Below are 6000 nucleotides of genomic sequence, written 5' to 3' on the forward strand. Positions count from 1 at the left end.
AATTGGTAAAAGGGATTGATGGATTCTGCCCAGCTAGGATATTGGCACAGGGCAGAGAAGAGATTGCATTAATAGGGGAGGCAAGGGAGAAAAATGGAAGCTCAACAGTAGAGCATCTCTTTTGCAGGAGGTCCCAAGTTCAGTTCTCGACATCTGCAGGTAGGGCTGTGATGAGAGACTCCTTTGAAAAGAGAGCCAATCGGTGTGGACAATGCTTTGCCAGATGGACCAATGGCTTGATTTGGTTTAATGTAAGCTATGGCTACCAGTAGTGATGTATGGAAATGAGAGCTGGACCATAAAGAAGGCTGATTGCCAAAGAATTGATGCTTTTGAATTATGGTGCTGGAGGAGACTCTTGAGAGTCCCATGGACTGCAAGAAGATCAAACCTATCCATTCTGAAGGAAATCAACCCTGAGTGCTCACTGGAAGGACAGATCCTGAAGCTGAGGCTCCAATACTTTGGCCACCTCATGAGAAGAGAAGACTCCCTGGAAAAGACCCTGATGTTGGGAAAGATGGAGGGCACAAGGAGAAGGGGACAACAGAGGACAAGATGGTTGGATAGTGTTCTCGAAGCTACCGACATGAGTTTGACCAAACTGTGGGAGGCAGTGGAAGACAGGAGTGCCTGGCGTGCTCTGGTCCATGGGGTCACGAAGAGTTGGACACGACTAAACGACTAAACAACAACAACAATGGCTACCAGACATCCCTGTTTCCCAGGGACAGTCCCCAGATTTACAAATCTGTCCCCGGACAAAATCCATCCCCGGAATGTCCCCTGATTTCATTTAATGTCCCTGGATTTATATTTTAAGTGTTATAGATTTATTAGTAGGGAATGAATGTTGCATGATTGGTTCAACAGCACAAGGCACATCATATGGGGACTTCTGATGGGGCAAAATGGCAGGTGCCATGGCAGCAAGCATCTCCTGAAGCCAGCCAGAGTCAACTGCGCTACAAAGCTGGCTCCGGGCTGCTGAGGCTACCCTTGCTGCCGCCACTGCCAAGGGGGAACCGGGGACACCTGGTGCGTCAACTGGGGGAGCTGCTGCCCAAAAGCAATTGACACATTTCATGCAACTTGACAAGACTGGGCCAATGAGGCAGCTTCTTCTGCTACTTATGTACTTACCTTCAGAGGTCTTCTAGAATTAAATTAGATTAAATTTTTAAAAATTTAAGCAACAAATGAAATGACCTAGCGATTCTTATAGATGCCTTTGTGGAAATACCTAGAGCACTTTGTATGCATATACAGTGGTACCTCGGGTTAAGAACTTAATTCGTTCCGGAGGTCCGTTCTTAACCTGAAACTGTTCTTAACCTGAGGTTCCACTTTAGCTAATGAGGCCTCCCGCTGCCAACACCGTGCAATTTCTGGTTCTCATCCTGAAGCAAAGTTCTTAACATGAGGTACTATTTCTGGGTTAGCGGAGTCTGTAACCTGAAGCATCTGTAACCCGAGGTACCACTGTAGTTCAATCCTTAGGATTTCCAGAGCTGGCCCTACCATTAGGCAAAGTGAGATGGTGGCCTCAGGCGGCACACACTAAGGGACAGCAATGTGGGGTGTTGGAGGACAGAGATTAGCATATCACAGGAGTGAACCTGGCCACAAACTCCCTTAAGCTGGCCATTTGTCCTCCGGTAAGGGATATGGGTGGTATTGTTTAAACGACCGAACTTCTTTGGCTTGCCAATCGAAAGGTCAGTAGTTCAAATCCACGCAATGGGGTAAGTTCCCATTTCTCTGTCCCAGCTCCTGCCTACCTAGCAGTTCAAAACCACACCAGTGCAAGTAGATAAATAGTTACCGCTGTGGCGGGAAGGTACGGCTTTTCCATGCGCTCTGGTTTCCATCACAGTGTCCCATCGCACCAGAAGCAGTATCGTCATGCTGGCCAGATGAACCCGGAACGCTGTCTGTGGACAATCACTGGCTCTGTCAGCCTGAAAGCAAGATGAGCAACACAACCACATAGTCGCCTTTGACTGGACTTAACCATCCAGGGGTCCTTTACCTTTACCTTTTCCTTCAGGTGTCTTGGAGAGGGCTTCCTGCAGGCATGCCAACCCCTTTCGTACTGAACTTTGCAAAGTGTTTGGATTTCTATGAAGGAATTCTTGTTAGTTCCACCACCCATAGAAAGTCAGGGTTCGTGTGGCCTGCGGGAGAGCATTCTCCATGGCAGTCCCTAAGAGGTGGTTTTCCTTCCCCTCTGGCACCTTCATTGTGTTGCTTTCATTGAGAGACATTGTGGCCTAGTGGTTAGGGAAGACAGGGTTCAAATCCCCATGCAGCAATGAAGCCTAACCTACCTCACAGGGTTGTTGGGGGGGGTTAAATAAGGAGGAGAACCATGCTCACCACTTTGAGCTCCTTGACAAAAAAAAGGTGGGATATAAAGGCAATGGAATCAATTGCATACTGAAGAAGGCATACCTCTGTATCCTGGTCTTTGGAACTTAAGGTTATTGAATTTTAGGAGCCACACTATTCTTCCATTTGTAAGTAGATTTAACATATTTTACAGTGGTACCTCAGGCTACACTTCAGGTTACAGACGCTTCAGGTTACAGACTCCACTAACCCAGAAATAGTGCTTCAGGTTAAGATCTTTGCTTCAGGATGAGAACAGAAATCATGCTCCGGTGGCGCGGGGACAGCGGGAGGCCCCATTAGCTAAAGTGGTGCTTCAGGTTAAGAACAGTTTCAGGTTAAGTACGGACCTCCAGAACGAATTAAGTACTTAACCTGAGGTACCACTGTATTCTTGTAATTTTTTTATACTGCTATAACTCATCCTTGGACCTTATTATAAAGGGCAGATGACAAAACCTGTTGTTGTTGTTGTTGTGGCACACCCCCCATTTCATGTACAAAAGCTGACCAGAATGGTCATAGAATCATAGGATTTTAGAGTTGGCAGGGACCACGAGGGTCATCTAGTCCAGCCCCCTGCAATGCATGAATATTTTTGCCCAATGTGGGGTTCAAACCCACGACCCTGAGATTAAGAATCTCATGCTGTACTGAGTGAGTGATGGGACAGGGTCCTCTGCTGAAGGCAGCTGGCCAGCTGGGGGGGCACAGAGCAGGTCATGTGGTACACAACACTCTTCCCTCCCACCCTTTCACCATTCCTCAGCAACTGCCGCCTGAGGCAGCTGCCTCACTCTGCCTAATGATAGGGCCTGCTCTGCCTAGCTAGATGGCTCAGTCGGTCCAGTTACCTTCAGGCAATGGAACATGATTTAGTCTCCTCGGATCGTTCCACAAATGACTGCACATCATCTCTCTGACCAAGCCTAAATTTGGAGGAGGGAGATGGACCTATTGAAATCAGCTGGCGTGCTCTGAACAATCAACTTCGCTCCTCGTGCGTTTGTTGCGCAACTTTGGGGTTGTGAAATCCGAATCTGAATAATCCTGCACGCTGCTTCCGCGGCTGATCGCTTGAGCACTAATCACATGCCTGGTTAATTTGATAATGCACGTAATGCTTCGGGAGCTCCCCTTCAGGAGATTAATGAGGTGGAGAAAGAGAAGATTGTTACAAACCTGCCGCTTCCTGTACCTCCCAAGAAGACAATGGGAAACAAATGTGCCAAACATTCTCTCCACACTACTGTGTGCTAAGCATCATTATCACGGAGCTGGTGCAGTCCATTATAATTATGCACCGATAAGCAACGATCCAACTGTGCGGTGAATGGCAGAGATGAAGACATTTCCCTTTCATGGGGCACACAGCACACAGATTGTTCAAAGTTTTGAAGAGCATCGCTTGGGGCAACGTGCAACTTTAGCCCTAGTTCTAGTGGTGTCCCTGGGTGTGCGCCTTTCCTTTACCTCTATGAGAATCGGTAGCAGCCACTGCTAGAGGGAGTTGCAGTGAAGGCGAAAACACTTCACCCAGCTTCTGGAACTGAGTAGCCTGACCCAGAGTGGCAATGATCCAGAAGAAGGATCGAGAGTAATGTGGCTCCATTAGGGTTGCCATACGTCCAGAATTTCCTGGAATATTGTGGCTGCAAGCAGTAACCGGCAGAAATTTCCAGGAAAATCTGGACGTATGGCAGCCCATGTCGGCAGTGTCGTTTTTGCTGATTTCCCTCAGAAATAGCTCAAGAATTCCTGTGTGATTTTGCAAAACAAGCTCAGAAAGAGCCAATGAGGCCACTTAAATACAGGGTCCCATAGAAAGAAGGGGGTCAGACTGGGCCTGGACCAAAGGCCTGGCAGAACAGCTCCGTCTTGCAGGACCTGCAGAAAGATGACAAATCCCACAGGGCCCTAGTCTCTTGTGACAGGGCATTGTCAAACCGTGGTTTGGGGTGATGTTGATGTGGTCTCTGCTCTAATCTGTTACTATTGCTAACATAAAGGTAAAGGGCCCCCTTACCATTAGGTCCGGTCGTGGCTGACTCTGGGATTGTGGCGCTCATCTCACTTTATTGGCCGAGGGAGCCAGTGTACAGCTTCCGGGTCATGTGGCCAGCATGACTAAGCCGCTTCTGGCGAACCAGAGCAGCGCACGGAAATGCCGTTTACCTTCCCGCTGGAGCGGTACCTATTTATCTACTTGAGCCACTTCTGGCGAACCAGAGCAGCGCAGGAAAACACCGTTTACCTTCCCGCTGGAGCGGTACCTATTTATCTACTTGCACTTTGACGTGCTTTCGAACTGCTAGGTTGGCAAGAGCAGGGACCGAGCAACAGGAGCTCACCTCGTCTTAGGGATTCGAACTACCGACCTTCTGATCGGCAAGTCCTGGGCTCTGTGGTTTAACCCACAGCACCAACCGCGTCCCACTATTGCTAAGATGCTGGTATAATTCTTGGGCCAGGTCTTTGTATACGCCTACAATGAATTTCTTAAGAATACTGGATTCTCCAGGGGGGGAACCCAAACCTTGTGGCGATTTGCATCCGCCGCGCTTGAAAACTTCATCCTGATCCGAGTCCGAAAATAGCCTCTCACCTCTGTATGAATACAGGAAGCAGAGGGTTTGCCGTCACCCTTTGATCAACGGCACGGACCAACTTGATTTCCACTTACCAGAATGCCCAAGATAACTCTGCAGACCACATTACAGGACATCTACATTCCCTGTTGGTGAATGAGAGAAGCCAGCCATGTGGTATTTTAGAAGCGAAGTAATTGCATGCAGTGCCGTTGATTACATCATAAATTGACACCTAGCCAAGAGATAAAAGACCCTGGTTTTATTTTTGTTTTAGCCCATGGAGGAAGCTGTACTTGAAACGACTGCCCCGGCACTAACTCACGGTCCGTAACGAAGCTATAGATCACATCCATAATCCTGTGGAGTTCATTATCTCCTAATGCTGCCTTCTTTTTCAGATCAGAAACTTGACCTGACCTATGAACTGCGCCATCGATTGCTGCCTCTAAACGGTCAGCAGCCCCATTTTCTAATCGATGCGGTGGAATAATTTTATACATATTTAAATTATATATTACTTTAATGCTTCTTAAATTTATCTATCACTTTCCTCCCGGAGCTCACTTTGCGTCCCACTCTCGAGGGCGGCGGGCGCATGTGGGCTGCTTTGCGGCGGGCAAGGGCGATGGAGGAAGACAAAAGAGGCAGTAAAGGAGAAGATGCAGACAGAAACAGAAGCAAGGCCGGGATTTCATCCATCTTTATTAAAGCCCTGTTTAGAATCGCGGCTGGAGGAGGACAGGGGCTGTGCGGGATTTTTCTTAAATAATCGAGTAATGAATTAATTAAAGCAAATCAGCACCTACAGCAAAAAAAAAAAAATCTTGGCTCATTTGGACATCTTGAAAGACAGGAAAACTATGAAAATAAGAGCAAGGCTTAGAGTCAAACGACACGTGCGTAGTTGTCAACTTCTCCCTGTTCTTGCGAGGAATCCTATACGGAATAATGAAATTTCCCTTTAGAAAGGGAAAACATTGACAGCTATGGACATGGTGCAAAAGTAGACTGCGATCAG

The sequence above is a fragment of the Podarcis melisellensis genome, assembly GCF_964234715.1.
Source record: "Podarcis melisellensis genome assembly, chromosome: 11".
In the NCBI taxonomy this organism is placed as follows: Eukaryota; Metazoa; Chordata; class Lepidosauria; order Squamata; family Lacertidae; genus Podarcis; species Podarcis melisellensis.